The sequence below is a fragment of the Aptenodytes patagonicus genome, chromosome 4 (assembly GCF_965638725.1).
Source record: "Aptenodytes patagonicus chromosome 4, bAptPat1.pri.cur, whole genome shotgun sequence".
Classification (NCBI taxonomy): Eukaryota; Metazoa; Chordata; class Aves; order Sphenisciformes; family Spheniscidae; genus Aptenodytes; species Aptenodytes patagonicus.
This window is the reverse complement of record NC_134952.1, coordinates 51236998-51264233: the sequence shown is the minus strand read 5'-3', so window position 1 is coordinate 51264233 and position 27236 is coordinate 51236998. Positions and strand designations below refer to the sequence as shown.

General features: G+C 40.4%; 1 protein-coding gene across 3 annotated transcripts in view; it reads left to right on the top strand.

Annotated features, from left to right (window-relative positions):
• FHIP1A (FHF complex subunit HOOK interacting protein 1A) overlaps positions 1-27236 on the top strand; it is a 99326-nt gene that overhangs the window by 11453 nt on the left and 60637 nt on the right. The window contains exon 3 of one of the 3 annotated variants that reach the window (XM_076336699.1): positions 189-312. The exons of the other annotated variants lie outside the window; for them this stretch is intronic. The gene's annotated coding sequence lies outside the window, so the exon portion shown is untranslated. The remainder of the gene's footprint in view (positions 1-188; positions 313-27236) is intronic. 3 annotated transcript variants of the gene reach the window in all.

Genomic DNA, 27236 nt, shown 5'->3' with positions numbered 1-27236 from the left:
AATATACTTTGTTACTGCTTCTCTGGTATACTTGAGATTTTATCACCTTGTTCTGTTTAAAATGGTTTGGTTCTTTCCCCCCAGTTGTTAAACTGCCAAATTTCATTCAAGTGTTAGGCAGTTACTTTCTATTAATAGAGAATGATGATTTTTACTTTTCTACTTTCTCTGCCTTTCCTTGTCTGTAGTGGAAAGCTGAATGCTGCTAAAAGGTGTCAGCTGAAGAAACTTTAGATCTAGATTGTCCACCAAATGGAACAGCTGCCACAGCAATTTTTTCCTTGCTGACCTGTTGACATGCTTTAATTGCAGGTAAAGTAAGTGTGTGTGTGTATGTGCGTGTAATAGGTAATTCATAATAGAAGTCTGTTTGCTGAACCATGAGCTCTCTAGTTGGAATGCTGGGTGTCACAATAGGTTTCTGTGATATGGACACCTGTCCTCTGAAAAGCGGGGCTTAATACTTCAGTCTTATTTAAAATGTCATATAGAGGCCCTAGTAGCACTGAGCTGCATTTAGATAATGTGGGCTCTGGTGCATCCTGTCAATGTGTGGTGTTTCAGTTCTCTTCTTGTTCACACCTATACAGTATACTCCACACGGGATGACAGTTGCATAATATTCCTGTGGCAACCACAGTAATTGCTTACATGTGAAAAGAATATATGGCAATTATCAAATGCACTTCAGCTGTCTCTTAGTGCCCTGTAACTTCTGGAGAACAATAGTATATGACCTACATACCCTATAAGTCGGTGATAGATTACCAGTGGCACACTGATGAGAACCCAAAAGACTGTACACCAGCATTTTCTTGAGTTGGCAAGACTCCTCTTTTTTTGTTTCAGAATATCCATGTCGTTTGGACTATGGGATATGAAACAGTTGAAAAGCCTGTCATGTGAAGAATGTACGTTTTATTTTTTTCCTCTGACTCTAATAGGTACACTGTAGGACACAGAAAGAGTTGAAGGAGGAAAGACTCGTCTTCTCTATCTGTGCTTAAAAATTGAGCACAGAAACTTTAGAAATCCTTTTACAAGTAAAACTGAATAAGGGATAGAGGCTCCTAGACTTTGGTTTGTCATTGGATCATCTTACTTCATCTTACTCTGTAGTGAAACTAGTCAGCTGACAGATGAAAATTCAGATAAATTGCTTCCCTGACCTGATCTACAAGCATGAGTATCACTTGGTTCTTGATGCAACATTGTACATGTGCCTTTTTTTATTAGATAAGCTGGTTTACAAGGTGAAAAGGGCTGAACACTTATGAGTCGCCTTCCCAAGAGAAGCTTATTCTTAGGTTGCAAAACGGGCTGATGAAAGAGCATGACGGGGGGTGTGGTCTTCATAGCTTGAATGTTTCATAGAAGAGTTGGCATCATTTGGGGAGGAGATGTGGATGTTAATTGCAAGATTGACATAAGCAAGTTGTGTGCATAAGAGAAGCCCAAGCTGGCTAGTAGGAGGGAGCCTGATGTGTGGGTGTGAAATGAGACTTGGATTAGTACAGACAAGCTTGAAGTCTGACAGTATGTTTGGTTTCCAGAGTTGTGTTGATTACATCAGGTAGGCCATTCGTACCAGTCAAATAATGTTAGAAAGGGGAACAAATACGAAATGATACTTTACAATAATCACTAGTTCCTGGTTTTTATAGACTCAGGTTTTCTTTGAAACTGATTAGAAAAAATAGGAATAGCTGGTAGATATTAACTAAATATTAACTATCTGGTAAACTCTTGTGCCTTGTTTGTTATTTTTAAAACTCCAAACACTTGCTTTATGAAAATGAACACCATCTTTCAGCAGCCTTTCATGTAGCATGTGTCTGGTCTTATCCTCCCCTGTAATGCTACATATTAATTCTTCCACCTCTTTCTTGATGCAGTTTGTTGCAGTTCTTGATGCTGACCTGTGAATGGGAGACTTATGTTTTGTCAAGTTGGAAGCAAGGATGTTGTTCTTCTCATATTACCCTGTGCTGCTCTGTAATGGTTAGGGGCGCATCTGGTTTCTCTGTAATATATTCTACAAGTTCGCAAAGTATCTTTAGGAAACTGAGGGGCTGTAGATACACTGATGATTTACAACTTAGTATTTCATATGTTATTGTTTCCACTGCCTGAAGGAATTAATTGACAGCTTTGACAGTGTTGTAAACCTGTTTTATTCAATGCAAATCATTAAAATGTTTCTGAATGTCAAGCCTTGTCTAGAAGCTCAGCTAGCAGGGTGTTTGTCCAGAAGAACTACATGTTCTCAAGACAGATGGCACTATATCCAATATTGAATATCAGCTTTTACATGTACTGAGCTACAGCTAATCCATGGCTCTGTGGCTGTATGGAAGCAGCTTTGATTGCCAAAATGACTATTTCTCAATCAGTTGCTGTAGGTAAGAGTTGTTCTTCAGATGGTTTGTAGTGTTAGAATTTAATATCTTATGCAGTAAAGGCAAGTCTATTTCTTTCTCTTGATAGAAAACAAAAGAACAACAACTGTTAGTTTAAACTATAGTCCTATCTCACTCTGTAACTTTGTAGCAGCGTACAGCTTTCAGTTAGTTGTTTCTTCTGTCCCTGACTTAAAATCTAGTTATGCTAATGGAAAGGCAATACAGTCACTGATGGTGGGAAGTGACATGAACTAACATAATAATGTGAAGTCTTTCTCTAGTTCCTACTCCATGTTAGTTCAGGTCATCAGTTATACTAGTATGTTTGATTTCCCTTTGGTTTAGCTAACAATGAAAAAAAATTCTCAACAAAAGAGCTTGAGTATCTAGTTTATTAAGTTTATCTGTGATTAAGGCTTTAATACCAGTTGGGACTAGAGTTGATAATTTTTTTTATCAGAAAATACTAATGCATTTGAAAGGAGTATGTTCCCATATATTTTTGTTTTCAATTAAACTTTTCTAAGGAAAGCTTTCCTAGATTCAGTTTGGAATTTCAAAATGAAAAAAGACAGAAAATGGGTAAAAGCCCTTTTTTTAAGTTATTTAGTTTGTATATAGGATCCTAAGATCATGCTTCCTTTCAGCTGTATTCTTCCTGCCTGTGGTGTGGTTAGTTGGTTGTTTTTTTTCTTTTTTTCTGGTGAAAGGTTTGTAGTGGTTTGAGTTTGTTCTGATTTAAAAAAAAAAAAAAAATTAGAAAAACTGTGAAGACTCAGACTTGTGGGGAGGGAATTGTCTTTTTCATTCAACAGTGAGTTTAATCTTAGGAGCAATCCAGTAAAAACGTGGTTACTATCAGTTATCTGAAATGAATATTATAGGGGAAGGTCATTTTTAAACTGCCTTGAGCTTCACAAAATGTTAATATTAATAGAAAAGAGCTAGTACATGATTTAGATTTTAGTCTTTCATAGGATTCCTTGGGCCAGTTGCAGGCTACTTGGCATGGCCTTCTTTAGGAGCCAATGATATGCTATAAATAATTTAAATAATTTTTATTTCTAACCTTTCATCACCATATACTAGTGTACATATTTGCTCTCACTGTGATGCTGAGGGATAGGTCCATAAAGGATGCACCTGCCTGGCAGTTTGGAGAAGTATAAAGGTGTATGCATTGCTTTAGTAATGCATAAGACACTTGGTCTTTCTCAGCTCAAAGCAAACAAGGAAAAAACTTGCGTATATATCACATAATGTGGGCTATTCATTGCAATTTCAGGGTGTGTCATAAAGAATGTATTGTCCAACCATCTTGATTTATTTGTCATTGCTTGTGTTGAGTCTAATTAAGTAAGCACATATTTTGCCGTAAAGAATTAAGCACAGTGCAGGGAAGTTAACAGTGTGTAATGGTAGATAGGAGAGGCCACTGGCATGATGAAATAGAAAAGTAAGACTAGTTTTCTGATTATAGTGACAGCTGTTTTTCTCAACTTTGGTCCTATTGAAATAAAAATAGTAAGTAGGTATCTTGCCAGAATTGCCTTCACCTTAGTACTAAATCAGTGCAAATTGTGCTTGGTAGCAGCCCTACGAAACCTAAGGGAATTTGTGACCATTCTGAATAAAGGAGATTTGGTAAGCTCAATGTTAGAAATTAAGAGATTTTGTGGTAGTCTTAAAAAAAACCAAAAAGCAAACAAACAAAAAAGTGATTATGATTTTCATAATAAAAGTGAGCATTATCAACATAGCGGTTTTATGTATATTTTGGAGGAAAAAACACTATTGCGATGGCAGCAAACTTATAAGGAAAAAGTCATGCTAATACAAAATAAAATTGCAGAACAAAATCTCTAAGGATCAAATTCTCAGCTGACAGGATGTTTTCCCGTGTATCATTGTTATTTGCATCCCAACATTTTTTAAAACAAAGAGGGTTTTCAGGTAAAGCTGACTTCATTTTTCTAAGTGTGGCTTAATTAAATTGTTTTAAAGTGTGCATTATTATTTCAAAATATAAACTTGGAATAAATGGGAGAGAGGAGTATGAGATGTTAATATATAGGCCTGCAAGAATTGATTGAATTGGAAGGCTAAACATAAACTCGTTCATTAGATTTTGGTTTTGTGTCTGCAGTCCAAGAATCTGTTGGGCTGAGCAGAAAAACACCAGAGAAACCTTTCTGTAGCTGTTGTCAGACAAGCTTCTCATTAATCAGACAAGCAATGGAGATAACTATGTTTGATGTATTTGTTGTATACGGAGCAGTGGCGACTGGTGAGGGTTTTCACGTTGAACTGTCCTTACAACAGGAGATAATGGGTTTATGGCCCTTGAGAGAAGGCAGCAGGAGCCTGGTGGAGCTTGCGCTGCACAAGCACAGAAGCTGGGGTTTCCCGTGGCCACGTCTCAGAAATGCTGTTTTGATTTAAAACCAGAGAGGGCCTCGAGCACGATTCAGCACGTTTTCCTGTTGGTCAGATTTGGGTTCCATCCTACCAGCTGCGCTGACACCTGCAACTGAAACAAGAGCTTAAGGGCATCTGTACTGGCTGGGGTCAAAAATCAACTCAGCACAGTGGAGTTTTCCAGCGGCAGCTGCATAGGGCGGAATATGTGCATAGTCCAAGCATATGGCAGTATCTCTAGCCATGTACGGTCCGTGGGCTTATTTGATCAAAAGCAATAGTCCTTCTGTTCTGTAAGTTTGGTGTGTTTTTTTTTTTCTTCCATGAATTTGATTAGTTGCTTTTAAAAATTATGTATACATTTGGTACCTGCTGTGGCCTGTACCAATGAGTTCTATAGTCTGTGTTACAAATTAACACTTGTGCAGGAACAGAGATGGGAAAAGGAGATATCCAGAGGGAGGAGAATGCAGGATCAAAGTTGTAGGTGTTTAAACCATGTATCATAGACTCCTTTTAATTTTTTTAAAGGACTCTGTGTCTCTGCCTTAGTGTATGTTTCAGGGTTGTGAATGTACATTGTCATTTATCTCCCTGGATTCCTGAGAAATTTTTTAAACTCTGGTTTGCTAGAAATGGAATTGAATTAATGAGAAAAAGTAGTCTATCACCTACTTCAAGTGTACTGTTGGGCTTTTTAAAGCAGTGTTTGTGGTCTTAGTTTCATATTAAGTTGAATGCTGTAAAATTTACACTGAATGTTATTTTTGTTTTAAGTCTTTTAAAACAAAGATTTGGACACTGTAAGTACAACATTATTGAGAAGGAATTTTGGAGAAACTTTTTTTACTACCCAGATTAGATTAATGAGATTTGCTGGCAGTGCTTGAGGTTCAAAGTGAGGAAATTGACTGGGTAGTAAATTAATAGATTCCATTGCCACATGCATGCTCAAGCTTACAAAATGCGAGCTAAGCAGAATACTTGTTTAATACTATTTTTGTGGCTCTATTAACTAAAATGAACTGTGGCTTATCTTAACCAAGAGAAGGTGGAAGTGATCAGATAAATATGATACATTCCTGAAGGGCACCAGTTGCTGGAACTAGCATGTACTTTGCAAAATGATTTATTGTAATATTCTTTTTATGTCCATTCAATTCTAAAGCTTCCTCTTCCTACCAGTAAAGTGCAACAGTGTATCTTATATCCAGGCTGGTTTGTTGTAGGCCATTTCCATGTATTACAAAGGTGTGCAGCTGACTACTTCAGTCCCAGGCTTTGAAGATTTTTAAACTGGTTTGCATGGAAACTGTTCTATGAAACACATGGGGTTTTTGCCTCTCTTCTAGCAGGAACATTATATTCAAGAGGAAGGGAAAGTCTTTCACCGCATTCTAACTGTGGCACAGAGGCTGTGTGTGGCAACATGTGAATGTCTTTTTTGGTTGAATCTTTTGCTAATGGGGAAATCTTTGATGACTACCCTACTGCAGAAGGAGGCTAACCCAAAACAATATTGAAACTTTGACCCGAAGTCTGTGTTCTCATAGGTAAAATTACTGTAACTCATTGACTTTGCAGAGGGACCTGGACAGGCTGCATCGATGGGCCAAGGCCAAGTGCTGGGTCCTGCACTTGGGTCACAACAGCCCCATGCAACGCTACAGGCTTGGGGAAGAGTGGCTGGAAAGCTCCCCAGCAGAAAAGGACCTGGGGGTGCTGGTCGACAGCCGGCTGAACATGAGCCGGCAGTGTGCCCAGGCGGCCAAGAAGGCCAATGGCATCCTGGCCTGTATCAGAAATAGTGTGGCCAGCAGGAGTAGGGAAGTGATCGTGCCCCTGTACTCGGCACTGGTGAGGCCGCACCTCGAATACTCTGTTCAGTTTTGGGCCCCTCACTACAAGAAGGACGTCGAGGTGCTGGAGCGTGTCCAGAGAAGGGCAACGAAGCTGGTGAGGGTTCTGGAGAACAAGTCTTATGAGGAGCGGCAGAGGGAACTGGGGTTGTTTAGCCTGGAGAAAAGGAGGCTGAGGGGAGACCTCATCGCACTCCACAACTACCTGACAGGAGATTGTAGCGAGGTGGGTGTTGGTCTCTTCTCCCAAGTAACAAGCGATAGGATGAGAGGAAATGGCCTCAAGTTGCACCAGGGGAGGTTTAGCTTGGACATGAGGAAAAATTTCTTGACTGAAAGAGTGGTTAAACATTGGAACAGGCTTCCCAGGGAAGTGGTTGAGTCACCATCCCTGGAAGTATTTAAAAGACGTGTAGATGAGGCGCTTAGGGATATGGTTTAGAGGGCATGGTGGTGTTGAGTTGACGGTTGGACTCGATGATCTTAGAGGTCTTTTCCAACCTTAATGATTCTATGATTCTATGACTTGATTGGTACTACTCTGGCATTTACTTTACCAACATCTGAACCTAAAGTGCAAGAAATGTATAAATATTTTGTTTCAATGCAGAACAGTTGGTGTTTATCCATTTAATAACTGTACAATTAGAATCTGATTGCTTTCTGAAACTGTTTGGGATCCTTCAGATATAAAAAGGGATACTAGAAAATAACTTGGTAAGTACCACTTAATACTGGTTTTCTTCAATAGCATTTCTCTCACTTCATAGCTGTTCTTCACACTTAATGGCTACCCAGTTATACTGAGAAGACATATAACAACATTATTAAAAAAAAAAAAAATAACCCCACAACTCTATCTCAGGATGTTGATATTTAATCATTCCTAGTTTTGCTGGTTGTTTTTAAGTCCTAATGAGCTTTGCCTGAGTTGAGAGTTTGTTCTCTCTGTGTGCTGAAACTACATTGCTGATCTGTAAAATGTTGTAGATTCTCAAGTGGCCTCTGCAAAATACACTGTCTACACACCAGCAGCAGAGTATTATTATTGTAGGATATGCTGGAGAGGAGCCTTTATTTTAGTCTCATGAAATAATTGTTTAGATATACCCTTGAGCAACCAGCTGCAGCTGAAAAAATTCTTTTGAAGAGGCTGTGGTAATGAAGCTTTTACATGTGAATTCAGTAACTTTAAAATTTATCTTACAGTACAGTCTTTAAAGATCTAATTACTTATCTTCTCATTTAAAAAACAGACTCATAAACCACTCTGACAGTTATCTGATTCTATGGGTGATTCTAGTGAGTAAGTAGGCTACAATGTGATACTGGAGGAAAAAATGTGTGGATTGATATTTCACTGCTTTGGAAATGCTATAGTATCTTCACTGAATGTAAGAGAATCTTAAAAAGCTGGAGCTTGATCAATTTATGAAAGATTATAAATTGTGATAGCAGATGGGGGGGACTTGATAACCAAGGAAATCTTTCAGTTTGAAGACCTATGAAGGTCATAACATGAGGAAAAAATCTTTCAAAAGCCAAAGTAAATGAAATACTTCTATTCTGAAAACAGCTTAGAAACTTCAGCATAACTTTTTGCTATTCATGAATGGCAAGACAAAAACTTTATTTTGCTGTGATTAAGGAAGTAATGGTAGCTGTTGTCCCAGGAGCAGTTAAAAAAAAGTATTATGCCCGAGAGGAAGCACTATCAGTCTGTTTTTCCTTTCAAAACGGTGTCAAGTGCACAGCAAAGTGTGTTTTAAGGTGAGAACTAAAGTCTTTTTACTGGAGTCATGGTAGATGCATTCTGGAATCGGTTCCCTCCATGCCAAGAATCTTTGAGGGTGGGATAGAATAGATGAGGAATTTGCTGTATCCTCTATTCCTTTTCTTTGTGGCCAGGTAGGGAAAGGCACAGCCCTACTTTTAGTTGCTGGGGTGGGTGAGATGCAAAAGAATCTGCTGGCCTCCAAGGGTCGTGTTCAGCTTGGAATGGCCATTTGCCAAATACAGAGTTGGAGGTTTAATCTTGGAGAAATAAACCAGGAAAACCATCTTTGAGAAACCAGAATTCTTCCAGTTCCAGAGGAATAAAGGATGTGAAAAGTTTATTTTAAGAAAATAAGGAATTTTTATTAATTTACTTGCAAAAAGAGATACATTTCTGGGAGTGTTTTGACATTTGATCATGTTCAGTATGACCATTGAGTTTTTGTCCACTTCTGCTAGCGTTTTATGTTATATTTCCATATATATTCCATTTTATGTTATATTTCCTTTATCAGTTTGTGTCCCTTACTGGGGCACAGTGGCTGTCAGGCCAGGGAATATTTCTCTTGCATTTGAAAGGAGGTTGTAGCGAGGTGGGTGTCGGTCTCTTCTCCCAAGTAACAAGTGACAGGACAAGAGGAAATGGCCTCAAGTTGCACCAGGGGAGGTTTGGATTGGATATTAGGAAAAATTTCTTGACTGAAAGAGTGGTTAAACATTGGAACAGGCTGCCCAGGGAAGTGGTTGAGTCACCATCCCTGGAGGTATTTAAAAGACGTGTAGACGTGGTGCTTAGGGACATGGTTTAGTGGTGGACTTGGCAGTGTTAGATTAACGGTTGGACTTGATCTTGCAGGTCTTTTCCAACCTAAACAATTCTATGATTCTATGATTTAGTCAGTTCGGAATAAGGTGAGACTGGGGATCCAGTGTCTCCTGACGTTTTGAACATTTTGAAATGTTTACTGCTACTAAGTTTGAATTCGTGTAACATTATTTCGAAAGAACTAACATATCATTAATTACTGGCTCAGTAACAAGGGATCGGCTGTGAATCTTCAGAATTTCTGGCTCTAAATACACAGCTATGGTAATAAAAGCTGGGGACTAATTCCAGGAGCAGCAGAGCTGGTCTAGTCTCTGTCAAAGGTGGAAGCTGCACAGCCCCCTTCTCTCTCTCTCTCTCTCTCTCTCTCTCTCTCTCTCTCTCTCTCTCTCTCCGCCCCCCCCCCCCCCCCCCCCCCCCCCCCCCGCCTTGGCTTGTCCCTCCGTTCCCAGCTTGCAGTGATGTGGGCTTACTCCCTTCTGTTTTGACTCTTGTTAGAGCTGTTAAGCTGACTTGCTTTGTGAACTGAACAGGAAACAGTCCCTTTTTCTTTTCTCCTGGGTTTGTGTCTGATAGTTTGGTGAACTGAATCAGCTCAGGAGTGACCAAGTGCACTTCCATGCACAAAATAAATGTGCTAGGGATGTGGGGCAAGGGACAGGACCTTGTTCTCTTGGGAACTATGAACTGTTCTACTGCCTCATCCCATCTTTTGGAACTATGTTTTTAGTAAAAAACCTACCAGAAACTCTCTAAATACCTGTTTTGTCCTAGAAGGATAAAACTGAGATTAAGATGAATAACTAGTCTTTGAGCTTAAAATTCATAGCCTAGAAAGCTTTGTTGTCTCTTAAATCTTTAAAACTGTGTGACTGGATTCTGTTTTCCTTTCATTGGTGTAAATCTACCTTAATTTCACTGAAAGTGAACCTAGCATGCAGCTGGAAAGAAAAATTCAGACTGTTTAATGAGACACAGTTGAAATCCAGTGAGACAAACTAAGATGAATGAACGTGTGGGAAGCAACTACAGTCAAAGAGAATAATATGCTGCATTTTGAGAAATATAAACAAGTAGGAGTGTAGTAATAAAGTGCTTGCACAAAGTAAGCCAATTGCCTAGAGCTGGGTGTCCAACAGTAGTTAATTTGGGAGATGAAGCTATTGTCCCATTGCATCGCTTTCTTAAAAGAAACGAGAAAAACTGGTCTGGCACTTTTGAAAGGCAAGGCAGCAGCTGAATCAGTATCAGGAATGACCCTGTTCAGAACAACTTACTTTTCCTGAAACTGGAAGGGGGGAAAAAAAAAAAACCCAACCAAAAAAATAACCGGGCAAACCCTTAGCAGAGTTACTGATGCTCTTTTATGAATGCTTTGTTTTTTCTCTTATAATGGAAATTTTTTGATTGTTTGCGTGATTATCTTACAAACGTGTACTCCAGAAAATCACCTAAACTGGTATAGGGTAGTGTATCTTACATATGTCTTCTAAAATGCAAACTGGGGAGGTCATGTAAGTGCATCTGTTCTACATTTTTAAAAGTATGTGTTCTTTTTTTGGAATGTATTGACTAGCATGTTACTAATAATAGGACAACTGAGTTTGTATGTGCTCTGTCAGCATGTTTCATTTATCATGTCACCACTAGCTTCCAAAAAAGTTCTTAAATGTTCTGAAACAATATGGGCTTTGAATCTAATTGAGACAAACCCAGTGCTGGATAATTCTGGAGGAGGACATAGCCCCCCAAATCCCTTCTCCTATCAACCTACAGAATTTATGTATTGTGTGATTTTTCTTTTACATCTTTTTTTTTTTAAACTTGTATGGTATACCCTCTTTCTTGAGCCTCTTAATAAAGAGTGCTACAGTAGCACGCAAAAGCAGTAAGCATCTCATGATGTAGAATAATTGTCTTAAAATTATCTATGGGGGAATAGATGGAACAACTGATCCCTGTGAGTGGGATTCCCACTTACCTAAGTCAGGAGTGAGATGATGCCACAGTCTTCCCTCCCCTCAGCACGCTCACAGCCTGAGCAGAGAGTGCAATGATAGGATGTTGTTTGTGCAAGTGGCCACATGACAACTCCTGTGCCTCCAAATTGCTGCCCAGGTGGATGTTTAGCATTTTATACAAAGACTAGCCCAATCTGTGATCTTCCAGTCACCCCCTTTTCACAGGAGATCAGTATGCACATTTCCCATCTCCTAGAATATTTAAGCAAGCATCAGTTACAGGCCTACATGTTAAGAAGTTTAGAAAGACCTCCTTTCTGTGAGTCAGGAAAACAGTGGTTAGGTAAATGCACATCTGTTGTGGTTAAATTTTTTATGTACCATGTTTGACTCAGCATCCTTTCCCAACCTTGACTCTTGCACAGTTAATAGTAGGAGGGTGTTCACAGAAAAAGAATGTCCCTGGGGATGTGGTGTATTTGTCTGTTGGCATATAGATAATTATTTTCTTGCTCATACACTTACATTTATACTCCAAGTACTCTTTAAAGCTTCTTGTACTCCTGAGTGTCACTATTTTTAATCTATCACCATTCTATTGCCATTCATCTATCACCATCTATCTTCATGATGTATAGCATGGAGACATGATAAAAAGATTGAAAATATATCTTGGGCTTATAGAAAGGAGAGATTTTGTTTCCAGTATGATAAAAATAACTTCTGACTTCCTATGCTTATACTAACATCTCTGTATATTTCTATTTTTTTTCTTATTTATCAGTTATAGTATGAAAAATTGCTCACAGCACATCCCATCTGTATCTGGGATTCAAGGACTTGTGCACTTTTCATTAAACTGCATATATGATTCTGACTTGTGGATGATAGAAAATGAAAGGTGAAATGAAATGGCTACGGAGTTTTTAGAACTGAATAATTCTCCAAACAAGTTATACAGTTGCTTCAAGTGGAAAAATTAACAACGTACTGTGCTTGGCATTTTAGTAATGCATAGTAAGGTGGGCTCATGTCTGTTTGGTTTTTTTGTTGGTTTTTCTTTTATTCTGGGTTTTTTTTTCATGTTTTGGCACATAAAGTATCAATGAAATAAATGGCATAAGGTTTATTTAATGCATATGTAATTGTTCAGGTTTTTTTTAATAGCAAGATATCTGCATCTGAAACTGTCATTTTTATGTTCAAGGTGTAGATATTGAGGGCTTCATATGCTTTAGGTATGGCACTTGTGGGGTTTGAACATGAATTTAGAAATACCTGTTCAGTAAATCTGCCTCTGTATTAAGTACGCAGCAGCTCGACTCCAAACAGCAACGTGTATTGGCTTGTGTATGTACTGGTACGTATGTGCATGGGTGGTGGTGGTGGTAGGGTTTTTTAACACTGCTGTACAGTACAGAAGAGGCTGATTAGTATTTTAATCAATGCAAATCATATAAATCTATCTTTTGTTTTCCATCTATTGTTTTTCTTTATTTCTTCCCCTCCCTTTTTGTCTGGGGAAAAAAAATGCTTGGTTTTGTTTCCTTCAGTTCTGCTATTTCCATCTCCGTCCATTTACTCTGTTCTGATAAACCAAACACTGTTCTGCAGGAATGATAGCAGAACTGCAGGGAGAGATGACAGACTCCAGTCTGCTAAGTGGCCCTTGCTTACCTGCATCTATCCTTTTTCTCTGCACTTCTCTCTAATTTTTCTTTCTTGCTTTGTCTTATTTATAGCTCTTGCAGCTCTTCTTCCTCTGTCAGCCATGGAAGACCATGCTTTGTACTTCTAATTCTTTTGAATTGGGCAGCGACAACAATTAAAAGCAAAAGGATGGTAGCAATTACTTCAGTGTCTTAATTCTGCACTGCCTGGAGCACCTGTGGGAAAAGTGTCAATGAGAGCACAGCAGGCATCCAAATTGAGCATCTTGATACAAAACAATAATTATAATTTTTACTTTTCTGATATTGGGAGGGAGAAACAAATTTAAATTCTATGTAAGTGTGATCAGAAAATGGGAGGCTGAAAGCTTAAAACTTTATTTAGTAATTGTAAGTGGTAAAGTCAACTTTACTTTGAAATATGAAATGGCAGCAAAAAGCTAGTCCTATTTCAGACCCGCTCTGGATCATGCATCTCCTCTGGATATTTAAGTTCATTAGAAAATTATTTTACTGAGACAAAAAAAGCTTTAAGGACTATGGTTAGCAAAGAAGAAAGCTGATAGGAGTTTTGCACTATCTAAGTACTTACTATGAGAAAATGTTGTGGTAAACTTGATAAAACTGTGTTTAAAATAGTCTTCTTAATAATCTAATTTTGGGGTGAAGAAGAGCCCTTGTGTGCGTCTGCCTTCCTGCTTAGAATGCTTGTTCTACTTTTACCTCAGGTTAAGTAGATTAGGTGGAAGGGAATTTGGGGTGAACAGCACAGATTTTTTTTTTTTTTTTTTTTTTTATAAACAGAATTAGGAGGTAGGGTCTATGTAAAGGTTATGTTAGTTAGGCAGTCTGTTCAGGTCCTTATGGATTTGTCCACCCAATTCCTGCTTGCCTTTGTTAAATCAGAATCATTGTGCTGTTTCTTCTGCTGTTAGTTGACTTCTGTTGTACCAAAACTTGTACGAATTCTGCATTTATTGAATTCATGTAAGACTTTCCATTGGTGGTGTGTGGGTATCTGTGGTGAGAGGGCCTCTCTTGTTGTAACCGAAAAATTTTAGATAGCTGCTGCCTCTTACTTTACTGAGCTCTCTGGTATTGTCCCATCCCAGTGCCACTGGTGCCAACTGTGACTTTAGTCATGGAACTTGAAATGTTTGTGGTTCATTTTGGTTTGTTTGGGGGGAGGATGGTTGGGGTAGGTGAGGGGGTGGGGGGCGCTGAAAAAAACTTTGATTATTTCTGCCTGGTCTGTTTCTTTATACACCTCTTCATTTTACCCATTTTATTTTTATCACTCACACAACAACTTCAGCAATGTGGCAGGTTTTCTGTGGCAGATCAGCTGACACCAAATGATTGAACAATTAAAAACATTATTTTAGATATACAGGAATTATAAGAAAATTGCCCTGAGCATTGTTATAGGTAGTTTTGAAAGAATAGGAGAAATGCATAGATACAAGTAAATCATGACTTAAAAGAGAGGATCTCAGCTATGTGCAGAGTATATCTGCATTAATCCTGTTTGGTGAGTCCAGAGTGGAAGTTTCTGCCAGTTAGAGAACATGGCAAAGATACTTTTTCATTGGAGGGGGCAGGATGGAAGGGGAAAAGGGTTTAGTTCATTGCGCCAGGGAGGAGTTGTTGTGGTATGCAAAGTGGGAAAATACTTTATTCCTTTTAAAGTTCTGGGCTTGAGCCGATAATGCTAAGCTTTGCTCTACCTCTTCAGCCTCTCCGCTATGTATAAAAGCAGCTGCCAGAGTGAGAGAGGCTGCTGGCTAAGCTAACCCTGACAAAGGGCTCTGTTCCCATCCTGGCTGAGGAGGAGAGCAGAACGTGGAAGGAGTTTTTCTGGGTTAGTAAAAATAAAAGCAGCTCCCATTCCCCAGCTATAACTACAGATTCTTTGCTCTGGTTGTTTCCTGTGGATTTTGATGAGTCATTTGAATGCTTAAGATGTTCTTGCAAGTTGCATTTAGCCAGGTACTGCAACACCTCAAAAACAAACAAAAACCTCGGTGTCAGCTCTTAAATCTGTTTTGTCTGAAGTGATTTGGTTCTTTGGCAAAATGCTCTGCAGAACTAGGATTTTGGTGCTTTCATTAAAATTAAGCGGTTAGAGGACTAAGATGTGGAAATGAGGATGAGAGATATTTGAGTTTTGGGGTCTTCCCTGCCCATTGACTCTGTCTTCACCTTTTGGATTCTGAACCACTAAGCAAAGAGTCTCTCGAGCTCCTCATGCTCAAACCTTTTTGAGCCTGCTTTGGCATGCCAATACATCAGTGGATAAACCCAAACAAATTACAATTTGACCAAATATAAGCCAACCCTGTGTCAGTTAGTGCTCTTTTATACCATATGGAAGGCCTGGATTTGATTCTTCTTTCCACACTTCTTGCTCTTTTGGGGCTTAGTCCTGCAAAGTGCTGAGCTGGCCTTGGTCCAGCAAGACACTTAAACACGTTCACTTCTGCAAGTATGGAGGTTCTACATCAGTTTGATGACCGTGTTAAACATGTGGTTGCCTTTTCTTTCTTGGCTTGTCAGGTTGCAGGGCTTTGAAGCAGTTACTGTTAGAGTGTGTCCCTTGAAAATCTGGATTTGAAGAGGGAGCCTGGAAGGAAGGGCAATAGTAACAAATAATAATAACAAATAATAGTAAAAATGAACCTTTCATAGTTTTTTCTATTCTGCTTTAAGAAAGGGCAATCAAGTTGCTATTAAACTGAACAGGACACATCGTACTGGGTGAGACCAAGCCTCATATCGGAATAATGCATGAGAAGTAACAAAATGCACCACAGGATTCTTGAATATGTTAAAAGTAAAAACATTGTAAGATATTCTATTTGTACAGTCATTGATACTTCAGTGTTAACAAAACACCCTTGAGATAGTGACTGTAGCACTGGAAATTAGATGTACTGCTGTTGCCTTTAATGCCAATTATGTCCTTGTCAGCTAGCCTACTTGCTGGTTGTTAACCTTAATATGTGAAACTGCAGTAGAGCTGCCATTGAGTTCCTATACTTGCTTTAGTCTGACTTTTAAATTTAACTGAGCCAGACAAATGGTGTATTTTGACTTTTTTGTTCTTATTCTCAGGATACTTTCTGAGCTGTCCAAATGTGCTGCAGTTAGCACATGGGCGCACATGCATGCATATACAACTGTAGTAGAGGACTACCCAGAAATGCTCTGCAGGCTTAAATCTGCTTTGCTGACACAGAACAGGTTTGGTCATCCGGAAATTAAAATTGGGTACACATGTAAGTTTTTAGCTATCCAGCTTAATTTACCTGCAGATGTGCATGATAGGTCTATTTACAGTCTGGATGCAAAAAACCTTATAGTGGGTCAGATTTTGTTGTACATACAGAGTAAAAAAAGATTCTGATTTGAGTCATCTTTTATACAATAAAAGCATTTTGCTGTAAAATCACCCTTTAAAGATAAGCAATACTGAAATTTCATACTATGCTTTTCTTCTGAACCTGTTACTCTGTGTATTGGTTAAGGGAGTTCAAGCAGCAGTTATATTTGATCACTGGTACAGCCTAAGCCTCTTGCTTATTGTGCACTATGCTTTATGTCTGGTTATATAATTTCATAATTTATACTGTACAAAATTTTTGTAATCCATATTGACCATACGTGTGTAATGTCAACTCAGAATTATATGTGGCCAGATTATCTGGACTGTGGACTAACGGTGCTGCAGATCCAGAAATAGTTCAGGTATGTTAGAGTTGGCATGGCATGGCACAGCACTACAGAAAATCCAGCTTTAATGTTTCCAAAGTTAGTTTGTCTCTGGTAACGGTGCAACCAGTTTTGCCTGACACAGAACCAAAATTAATAATGGGAAGCACTGGGAGGCTCAGCACAGAAGCGTCCGTTCTGCCTGAAGTCAGCTCAGCTTCATCTGTGGTTATTATTAGTTCTTGTTCTGCTGTATGTAAGCTGATATCATGTAAAGCTTGCTTAATATTAGCTTGCTTATTATTAATATTAGAAGATTTGTTGGAGCATAATATAGCACCATGCAGAAACATGAACTTGGTTTGGGAATGGTACCGCATCTGATCTGTAAAGCACTCCTGTTGGAGCAAAGTGTTTTGCATTGCTGTTACTTGAATTGTTCTGCAGGAGACAGTTTGGATCCAGTAGTAGTGGTGCTGAGCCAAATCTAATAAAATTAAGCCAGTATTGCTGTGGAAAGTTGTTACTTTTTGGATTCATCTACTCACTGTTGGCTTGAAAACAAAATGCAGGTTTTGTGTTTAGAATTAATTGTGGTTTATGTAGCAGGACTGAGTTTTTTAGTGCTTTCAGTTATCAGCTTGAAAGATGGAATCTGCAGGAGAAAATTCAACCTAAGTGGAATTTAAGGTTAGTGTTTGGATACCTCTTTTCATTGCTTAGTGTTTCTTATCTAGAATTGTCAAAGGCTTATCTCAGCCACTTTAGCTGGGTGCTCAATTGTCATAGAAACATTTCAAGTATTAGTCCACATTTTAAATTACTCCAGTGAACTGAGCAGATATCCCACTGGCTCCATTGCAAAAGTGCTTTAAGATGCTGAGTACTTGAAGATGATTTCCAGCTTGCACTTTATCAGCAAGGTGATTTGTAACATGTAAATGTAATTGATAACCTCTGCCTGGAATTTGGAGGCTTTGCATAATTCTATTCCTTGCTGCTAATTAGTCCGCTAGTCAGTTGCTTCTCATCTGATCAATTTATATTTTGACAGTCCTATCAGCAGTATACATCTTTCACAGACTAAGATACTTCTCTAAAACCAGCAGACATTCTGTTAAACTCATGATCTCAAGTGGGATAGCGAGTGGAGACTCAGTGTAAGAGGTTCACTGCCTAAATAATTTTGGAAGATGAACTGACTTCTGTAAGCAGTCAACTTTTTGGTGTTCTTCATCACACCTGTGCTCTCCAGCACCCCTCTCTAGTCTGAATATTGGGAAGCTGTATAGTTATGGCTAAGCATGGCTTTTTATGGATGCTTTTGTCTTTCTGTAGTTGTACTGTGCATAGCTTTCAGAATTCTGTTTTGATCCTACATTACATTTCTATAGTACTGCTTCAGAGGAACAGACAGAACATAGAGGTAAAGACACCCGATTCTTGCATTGTTTCCATAGTAGAGAACTGTCAGCTTGTGGGGTTTTTTATATTTGGTTGGTTTTTTAATTTCTCTTACTTCAAATCATTTAACCCCCTTGATACTTCTTGTCTGATTATGGCAATCTTGCAAACTAAGCTCCTGCAATAAATCTAGGACAGCAAGAAGCTTGGCTAAAATTACAAGTAACAGTAATGCTGTTGTTCCAGTTAGCATTGGAAGATGCTTTAGTTAATTCAAAGTGCCAAATCTTATGTTCTCAGCTGTAAGAATTGTCAGGAGGTCAGGAAGATTGTAAGCACAGATTGGTCCAGTATGATATGCCACTAACTATAGTTCTGTCTACTTCTTGGGTAACAAGAAGTCACTAAATAACTGTATAAATTGTTTATATTGTCTACTGAAAAAATGTATATTTTTAGAAGTGGTTCCTGTAGCAGATTCCAGTAGGAGAGAGAGGATCTTTGAGATGACAAGCAGAATGAAGCTGATTGTCAACAGTATGTTTCAAAATGATGATTTCATTAGTGTCATCTTCTAAAAATGGAATGAAAAATTTGTGGGGTTTTGTTGTGGTTGTTTTGTTTTGTTTTTTAATCCTCTATCTGGAAAAGAGGAAGTCTCAGTATTACTTTGGTGGGAGTATCCTTGACTGTTTTGTCTCAGAAATAAGATTCAGCTGGTGAATGGAGGGAAAGATTGAAGCTATACAGATGGAGCATTTAGGGAGGATTTCTTTCGTGTGACAGTGAGATATGCAATGTCACTTATTGTTTGAATGAGTTAAAAACAATTATGTGTGTCACATTGTTTTACAGTATGGAATATACTCTGAAGATCTAAAATACTTAGTAGAGAGTGGAAAGTAATCTGGATTTTATCGATAGGTCCCATGAGGCTACTTTCTAAAACTGCTTTCAAACCATGGTGCTGTTCTCCATACTTTCCTGATGTTCTCCTGCGGAGGATCAAGTCAGTTCTTGAATAATTCTTAATTAAAATAACTTGCTTAAGAAAAGCAGACCCTTGTTATTTAAGCAGTAGTCTCTCTGGAGTGCAGCATGGCCCAAACACTGCAATATCTTACAAAGCTGGTCTCTCAAGATCAAACTCTACATGAGTCTCTGTTATGGTAATCTATTGTTTTGAGGTTAGATTTGATTATTGCTAGTACTATAAAAATGTCTTTAAGTAAGACTTTGTGGCATTTCCATGCAGGTTAATAATAATACAAGCAAGAGGGTGGAGAAGGGTGTATGCCAGACTTATTTTCCATAAAAATTTAGTAGAAGAAATTATTTAAAGCTTTCTGTTGCATTTAAATTCTGCAAATTGAGCCTATGAAGAATTAAAAAGATCAGAGAGAACAGGAGTTGGTTAGAGCTGGGCTGGGTTAGTTTTGTGCCTGGATCTTTGTGCTATGACTCTTCGGTTTCCTCTTGGATGTTTTGAGTTCAGAGAGAGATGTGAAAAAACATGATTTGTGTCCAACAAAAGAAGGGGCTACAGCTGCCAAAAATTGGAAGAAATCCATCTGGTCACAGGAGCTGACCTGAGCTGTCCCTTCATTTTCTTGACCTGTCATTGATTCTGCCATTGCACATGATTATCGTGGTTTAACCTCAGTCAGCAACTGAGCACCACACAGCCGCTCACTCACTCCCCCAGCCCCGGTGGGATGGGGGAGAGAATCAGAAGAGTAGAAGTGAGAAAACTCGTGGGCTGAGATAAGAACAATTTAATAATTTAAATAAAATGAAGTAAAATAGTAATAATAATAGAAGAATATACAAAGCAAGTGATGCACGATGCAATTGCTCACCACCTGCTGACTGACACCCAGCCAGTCCCCAAGCAGCAGTTGCTGCCCCCCGGCCAGCTCCCCCCAGCTTATATACTGTGCATGACATCACATGGTATGGAATATCCCTTTGGCCAGTTTGGGTCAGCTGTCCTGGCTGTGCCCCCTCCCAGCTTCTTGGGCACCTGCAGCCTTCTCAGTCGGTAGAGCATGGGAAGCTGAAAAGTCCTTGACCAGTGTGAGCACTGCTTAGCAACAACTAAAACATCAGTGTGTTATCAACATTATTCTCATCCTAAATCCAAAACACAGCATTGTACCAGCTACTAGGAAGAAAACTACTCTATCCCAGCTGAAACCAGGACAGTATCCACCCCTTATTCTGTACCATCTACGTCATGCCGAGGTCCCACACTTTCCAATACATTCCCATTAATCACCACCCCTTTTCCCGTCTTTTGTTATATATACACACAGATATCATTCCTTTAGTCTATGGGCCATCCCTCTAAAATGTCCGTTGAGTTAATTTAGTCCATGACTTTGGGCTCCATCTGTCATAACAGTCCTTCAGGGCAGGAGAGATGGTATGTGGTGTTGGATTGTTTCATGTTGAAGTCAGTTCTAGTTCCATTATCACTGCACTTTGCTCAGTTTCATCAAAGTTCATTCTTCATTAACCTGGGTGATTCTTATTGTAATACCATTGGTATGGCATATAATACTACGTAGCAATTAACATCATACAGTTCAAATAATTGGCTATTCTCACCCAAAATCAAATCCCCTTGACGTACACATTGGACTTCCCCAGCCTCCCACATCACCCACCAAGTGCACCCAGGTCCTTGAGCAAAAGCAATCCCACGGATGGGTTTGCCTTTGCCTGAGGCAGGAATAACCCAGACTGTCTTCCCCAGCATATTTTTTACGTGCACTACAGGGACTTTATTCCCATCTACAGTACATAAAAGTTTTGACTGGGCAGGGCCAGCTCGATTGGCAGATCCCCTAGTGTTGACTAACCAGGTGGCCTTTGCTAAATGTGTGTCCCAATGTTTGAATGTCCCACCACCCATTGCTCTCAGTGTAGTCTTTAACAGTCCATTGTATCGTTCAATTTTCCCAGAGGCTGGTGCAGGATAGGGGATGTGATACACCCACTCAATGCCGTGTTCTTTGGCCCAGGTGTCTATGAGGTTGTTTTGGAAATGAGTCCTGTTGTCTGACCCAGTTCTTTCTGGGGTGCCATGTCGCCATAGGACTTGCTTTTCAAGGCCCAGGATGGCGTTCCGGGCAGTGGCATGGGGCACGGGATATGTTTCCAGCCATCCGGTGGTTGCCTCCACCATTGTAAACACATGGCGCTTGCCTTGGCGGGTTTGTGGGAGTGTGATACAATCAATCTGCCAGGCCTCCCCATATTTATGTTTCAGCCATCGTCCTCCATACCAGAGAGACTAACCGCTTGGCTTGCTTGATCGCAGCGCATGTTTCACATTCATGGATAACCTGTGCAATAGTGTCCATGGTCAAGTCCACCCCTCGATCACGAGCCCATCTATATGTTGCATCTCTTCCTTGATGGCCTGAGGTGTCATGGGCCCACCGAGCTATAAACAATTCACCCTTATGTTGCCAGTCCAGATCCACCTGAGCCACTTCAATCTTGGCAGCCTGATCCACCTGCTGGTTGTTTCGATGTTCTTCAGTGGCCTGACTCTTGGGTACGTGAGCATCTACATGACGTACTTCTACAACCAGGTTCTCTACCTGGGCAGCAATATCTTGCCACAATGCGGCAGCCCAGATGGGTTTGCCTCTGTGCTGCCAGTTGCTCCACTTCCATTGCTGCAACCACCCCCACAGGGCATTTGCCACCGTCCATGAGTCAGTATAGAGATAGAGCACTGGCCACTTTTCTCGGTCAGCAATGTCTAAAGCCAGCTGGATGGCCTTTACTTCTGCAAATTGGCTCGATTCACCTTCTCCTTCAGCAGTTTCTACAACTTGTCGCATGGGACTCCATACAGCAGCTTTCCATCTCCGATGCTTTCCCACAAGACGACAGGACCCATCAGTGAACAGGGCATATTGCTTCTCATTTTCTGGTAGTTTATTGTACAGTGGGACCTCTTCAGCATGCATCACCTCCTCCTCTGGTGATATTCCAAAATCTTTGCCTTCCAGCCAGTCCATGATCACTTCCAAGGTTCCTGGGTGACTGGGGTTTCCTATTCGAGCCCGTTGTGTGATCAGTGCGACCCACTTACTCCATGTAGCATCAGTTGCATGATGTTTACAGGGTGTCCTCCCTTTGAACATCCAGCCCAGCACCGGCAGTCGGGGTGCCAGGAGGAGCTGTGCTTCAGTGCCGATCACTTCTGAAGCAGCTCGAACCCCTTCATATGCTGCCAATATCTCTTCTTCAGTTGGAGTATAGCGTGCCTCAGATCCTCTGTATCCCTGACTCCAAAACCCTAGGGGTCGACCTCGAGTCTCCCCTGGTGCTTTCTGCCAGAGGCTCCAGGTAGGGCCATTCTCCCTGGCTGCGGTGTAGAGCACATTTTTTACATCTTGTCCTGCCTGGACTGGCTCCAGGGCTACTGCATGAACTATCTCCTCTTTAATTTGTTCAAAAGTTTGTTGCTCAGGGCCCCGTTTGAAATCGTTCCTCTTCTGGGTCACTTGGTAGAGAGGGTTGACAATCAGACTGTAATTTGGAATATGCATTCTCCAAAAACCTAGAACACCTAAGAAAGCTTGTGTTTCCTTTTTGCTAGTTGGTGGAGACATGGCTGTTATTTTGTTGATCACATCCGTTGAGATTTGGCAACATCTATCTTGCCTTTTTATTCCTAAAAACTGGATCTCCTGTGCAGGTCCCTTGACTTTACTTTGTTTTACGGCAAAACTGGCCTTCAGAAGGGTTTGGACGATTTTCTTCCCTTTCTCAAAAACTTCTCCTGCTGTGTTGCCCCACACGACGATGTCATCAATGTATTGCAGGTGTTCCGGAGGTTCACCCTGTTCCAGTGCAGTCTGGATCAGTCCATGGCAAATGGTAGGGCTGTGTTTCCACCCCTGGGGCAGTCGATTCCAGGTGTACCCTCCAAGTGAAAGCAAAGTGTGACCTGCACTCTGCTGCCAAAGGGATTGAGAAAAATGCATTAGCAATATCAACTGTGCCATACTACTTGGCTGCCTTTGACTCCAGTTTGTATTGAAGTTCTAGCATGTCCGTTGTGGCAGCCCTCAGCGGTGGCGTGACTTCGTTCAGGCCACGATAGTTTACTGTTAGTCTCCACTCTCCATTAGACTTCCGCACTGTCCATATGGGACTGTTAAAGGGTGAGCGTGTCTTGCTGATCGCTCCTTGGCTCTCCAGTCGACGAATCAGCTTATGGATGGGAATCAGGGAGTCTCGGTTGGTGCGATATTGCCACTGGTGCACTGTTGTAGTAGCGATCGGTACCTGTTGTTCTTTGACCCTCAGCAACCGCACAATAGAAGGGTACTTTGAGAGACCAGGCAAGGTGGACAACTGTTTAATTTCTTCCGTCTCCAAGGCAGCTATACCAAAAGCCCACTGGAACCCTTTTGGGTCCTTGAAATACCCTCTCCTGAGGTAGTCTATGCCAAGGATGCACAGAGCCTCTGGGCCAGTCACAATGGGGTGCTTTTGCCACCCATTCCCAGTTAGACTCACTTCAGCCTCCAGTAGAGTTAGCTGTTGGGATCCCCCCCGTCACCCCAGAAATACAGGTGGGTTCTGCCCCTTTATAGCTTGATGGCATTAGGGTACACTGTGCACTGGTGTCCACTAGAGCCTTATACTCCTGTGGGTCTGATGTGCCAGGCCATCGAATCCACACAGTCCAGTAAACTCGGTTGTCCCTTTCCTCCCCCTGGCTGGAGGCAGGGCCCCTCTAATCCTCATCACAACACTCATTTCTCATTTCTTGTACGTACGAGTCAGAAGTTTCTTCATTAAGATCAGGAGTAAGATCAGCCCTTCTACTCTGTCTGGGGAACTGCCCGCTGGAAACTGGAGCAGCAATTTTCCTGGAAGAACCCCCTTTTGTGATTGTTTTTCCTTGCAACTCATGCACCTGTTCTTCCAGGGCTGAGGTATATTTTCCATCCCACTTCCTCATGTCCTTTACGTGGTCACACAGGTAAAACCATAGGGTGCCCTGTGGTGTCTACCCTTTATATCCTCTCTCTTGAGCAAAAGAACGCTGACTCCTAATAGCCGAGATACTGGTCCATACAGGTGGGGAGTAGGACCTATCCTCAATATGCTCTGGGTAGTCCGTTACTGTCTCAAACCCTTTGAGCCCCATGTTGGGCGCCAAAATGGACTGTCATGGTTTAACCTCAGCCAGCAACTGAGCACCACACAACCACCCGCTCACTCCCCCAGCCCTGGTGGGATGGGGGAGAGAATCAGAAGAGTAGAAGTGAGAAAACTCGTGGATTGAGATAAGAACAGTTTAATAATTTAAATAAAATGAAGTAAAATAGTAATAATAGAAGAATATACAAAGCAAGTGATGCACGATGCAATTGCTCACCACCTGCTGACTGACACCCAGCCAGTCCCCAGGCAGCAGTCGCTGCCCCCCGGCCAGCTCCCCCCAGCTTATATACTGTACATGACATCACATGGTATGGCATATTCCTTTATCCAGTTTGGGTCAGCTGTCCTGGCTGTGCCCCCTCCCAGCTTCTTGTGCACCTCCAGCCTTCTCAGTCGGTAGAGCATGGGAAGTTGAAAGGTCCTTGACTAGCTAAGCACTACTTAGCAACAACTAAAACATCAGTGTGTTGTCAACATTATTCTCATCCTAAATCCAAACCACAGTACTGTACCAGCTACTGGGAAGAAAATTAACTCTATCCCAGCTGAAACAGGACAATGATGAAGGGAAAATATCCATAGTGCAGGAAGTGTTTGATGTTTCCAAACTGCTTTAACTGAGGTTGAGGATAGCAACTTACACAAACCACTCTGATCCCTGGCATCATCGACCACTTGGAGGATCTAGCAGACCGTCACCCAGAATATTGCACCTGTCTCCTAACTGTAAATGTGTTGACTGTTGAAGAACTACAGATTTCTGAGAGTGTGTCACAGTTAGTTCTGAATATTTCATGTGCACTAGCTCTTATAATCCCGCAATGTAGAATGCTATTTTGGGAACGTAAGATGCATGTTAAACAAATTTAATGATTATCCCAAAAATGTAATGCCAGAAGTAACTAACATCTCAGTTTGTTCTGGCCACAGCGGGTCAGCCTTATGTCCCAAAAGTGGGATTATATTTTGTACTGCTTTCCACAGGGATGGGGGTGTGGACATGTTTTTTAAATGAAACTTTTCAAGGTGCGTTGTTCAACTACACGTTGTAGCCTTCCTCTATGCTTGTCTGCTTTTTTTTCAATACTGGTGCTGTTGGGTTTTTTCATGGCAATAAATATAGCTGTCTAACATTCAGTTTTTCAGCACATACTCTGCTCTTAATGAATGTGATCATTTACACAGTGTCACTGTAGTATTGGCGTGCTAAATAATTTAGTGAGCTGTGGCAGGTAGATAGCTCTGTGGTGTCTATGTTACTATGGCAATACATTTGCTTAATGTAAATATTAGTCATTCTGACCATATGAATCTCAGGACTTCTGACATTATTAGCTGTGTTTGGGAGGTGGGAATCTGCTTATCTGAAAGAAAAGTTGTTCTGGAAATATTAATAGTTTAAAGATAACTTTCTTTTTTCATAACTCCTTCTGCTTTCTGACTGAGCTATATAATCTATTGATTGTAATGAACAGAGCAGAACATTTCTCCCATTTCTTTATCATGGTTGTAATGCAGCTCTATTATGAAGAAATATATAACTGTATTCTGATCCTCTAAAAATTCAGCCAACTGAAATGAAAGGAAATAGGATCTTGAGGTCCATCAACTTTGCTCTCGGTCACAGAGTCAAGGCAGTTCCAGAAGCACAAGAAATAAAATCAGACTTGGAAGAAAAATTCCTGGGGTATTAGATTTAGTTCCATGGCTCGAAAATGAAGCTAAGCATGAGAGGCTCTTCCGTCTCCTTTATGGGTACCACCAGGTATAGAATTACTTAAGAAACCCCTCATTTGTCAGAAAATTAATGCATAAACAATATGTTAATGAAGCTTGTTTCTTAAATGTTTATGTAAATGGTTTTCTAGTCCATTTTTGTGGACCATTTCCAGGGAAAAGGAACTACCTTCTACAAAGTCTTGTCTCGAAGGCCTGCTTATTCCTGATTGTATGAACTATTCTTTGCCTGTTACGATCTGCCAGCACTTTTGATGCAACAAATAGAACTGGTAAAAGAATTAGATCATTCACCTTTTCCAAGTGTGATATGGCATCATAATTCATCAGTTGATAGTCTATACAAAACTTCAGTCACTTCAAACCACAAATATTGAATGTACACCAGTACTATTTATAACATTTTATGTACTGTTTTAAACCTTTACTTGTTAAACTGCTAAACTTAAGATCAATGTTGAAAAGATGTGGCTGGAATGTGCCCCCTCTCCCCCCATGTTTAGAATTGTCCCAACCTTCCTGCCAAACATCTGTAATGCAGGAGAAAAAAGCATAGTAAGCAGTGAATGATGTCTTTAATTATTGTATGGTAGATGATACTGGAGGGTTCTGTGTGCTGCAGTCTGACATCAGTGCTCAGCACTTACCTGTGTTTGGCCCATTAACTGTCAAAAAAGGAAATAATAAAAAATACAGTGGTAGCCAAGCACAGAATTCCGAGTTCTTTGTATTTCACAGAAGAGTCTTTGCTGCACTTGCGTAAGTGTTCTTTATTTTTCCTATCTCTGAGATTATAAGACTTCTGCTGTCAGTGCTTGCATGTAAGGTAAAGCTCCTTACTGGACAGGAATACAAACTGGAGTTGTTACTTACCTTTCCATGGCACTGTTGCTCACAAATACTAGTCTGGAATTCAAGTTAACCTAGGAAAATTAAATTATTTACCACTTATATCTTTTCCTGACAAGGCTGCCTGTGGGAATACCGTGCTGCTGGCTGTCTCTCTTTTAAAAATATAATATGCTTTAGCTGCATCTGTTGTTTATAGATGCAGGGAAGTATTGAAGCATTTCAAGTCAGAATACCTACCAAGTATTAGCATAGTTGAAAGAGTAATTGGAGCAGCTTCTCTGATTATTCTTTTAGCAAACAAACCATACTCATAAAATGGCTTGGGAAAAGCCACATCTACTGCAATGTATTGAAGGAAGAAGAGTGCAGAGCCACTTTCTTCTCTGTGGGAAGAACCTGTATAGAGAGAGGAGCTCTTA